A 1,844-nucleotide genomic window follows, 5' to 3' on the forward strand; every position below is an offset into this window, starting at 1 on the left:
ACGCGTACATTCAGCACGTGTACATTCAGCATGTGTACATTCAGCACGCGTACATTCAGCATGCGTACATTCAGCACGTGTACATTCAGCATGTGTACATTCAGCATGTGTACATTCAGCACGCGTACATTCAGCACGTGTACATTCAGCATGTGTACATTCAGCACACGTACATTCAGCATGTGTACATTCAGCACGTGTACATTCAGCACTCGTACATTCAGCATGTGTACATTCAGCACGCGTACATTCAGCATGTGTACATTCAGCACGCGTACATTCAGCATGTGTGCATTCAGCACGTGTACATTCAGCACGCGTACATTCAGCACGCGTACATTCAGCACACCTACATTCAGCATGTGTACATTCAGCATGTGTACATTCAGCACGTGTACATTCAGCACGCGTACATTCAGCATGTGTGCATTCAGCACACGTACATTCAGCACGTGTACATTCAGCACGCGTACATTCAGCATGTGTGCATTCAGCACACGTACATTCAGCATGTGTACATTCAGCACGCGTACATTCAGCACGCGTACATTCAGCACGTGTACATTCAGCATGTGTACATTCAGCACACGTACATTCAGCATGTGTACATTCAGCACGTGTACATTCAGCATGTGTACATTCAGCATGTGTACATTCAGCACGCGTACATTCAGCACGCGTACATTCAGCACGTGTACATTCAGCATGTGTACATTCAGCACACGTACATTCAGCATGTGTACATTCAGCACGCGTACATTCAGCACGTGTACATTCAGCACTCGTACATTCAGCATGTGTACATTCAGCACGCGTACATTCAGCATGTGTACATTCAGCATGTGTACATTCAGCACACGTACATTCAGCACGCGTACATTCAGCATGTGTACATTCAGCACGCGTACATTCAGCATGTGTGCATTCAGCACATGTACATTCAGCACGCGTACATTCAGCACGCGTACATTCAGCACGTGTACATTCAGCACGTGTACATTCGGCACACGTACATTCAGCACACGTACATTCAGCACACGTACATTCAGCATGTGTACATTCAGCATGTGTACATTCAGCACGTGTACATTCAGCATGTGTACATTCAGCACGTGTACATTCAGCATGTGTACATTCAGCACGTGTACATTCGGCACACGTACATTCAGCATGTGTACATTCAGCACGTGTACATTCAGCATGTGTACATTCAGCACGTGTACATTCAGCACACGTACATTCAGCATGTGTACATTCAGCACGTGTACATTCAGCACGCGTACATTCAGCACGTGTACATTCAGCATGTGTACATTCAGCACACGTACATTCAGCACGCGTACATTCAGCATGTGTACATTCAGCACGTGTACATTCAGCACGTGTACATTCGGCACACGTACATTCAGCACACGTACATTCAGCACACGTACATTCAGCATGTGTACATTCAGCATGTGTACATTCAGCACGTGTACATTCAGCATGTGTACATTCAGCACGTGTACATTCGGCACACGTACATTCGGCACACGTACATTCAGCACACGTACATTCAGCACACGTACATTCAGCACGTGTACATTCAGCATGTGTACATTCAGCATGTGTACATTCAGCACACGTACATTCAGCACACGTACATTCAGCACACGTACATTCAGCACGCGTACATTCAGCATGTGTACATTCAGCATGTGTACATTCAGCACGTGTACATTCAGCACACGTACATTCAGCACGCGTACATTCAGCATGTGTACATTCAGCATGTGTACATTCAGCATGTGTACATTCAGCACACGTACATTCAGCACGCGTACATTCAGCATGTGTACATTCAG

Source organism: Eucyclogobius newberryi, unplaced genomic scaffold, assembly GCF_026437365.1.
Source record: "Eucyclogobius newberryi isolate DKJ021-1_F unplaced genomic scaffold, fEucNew1.0.hap1 SCAF_5, whole genome shotgun sequence".
Classification (NCBI taxonomy): Eukaryota; Metazoa; Chordata; class Actinopteri; order Gobiiformes; family Gobiidae; genus Eucyclogobius; species Eucyclogobius newberryi.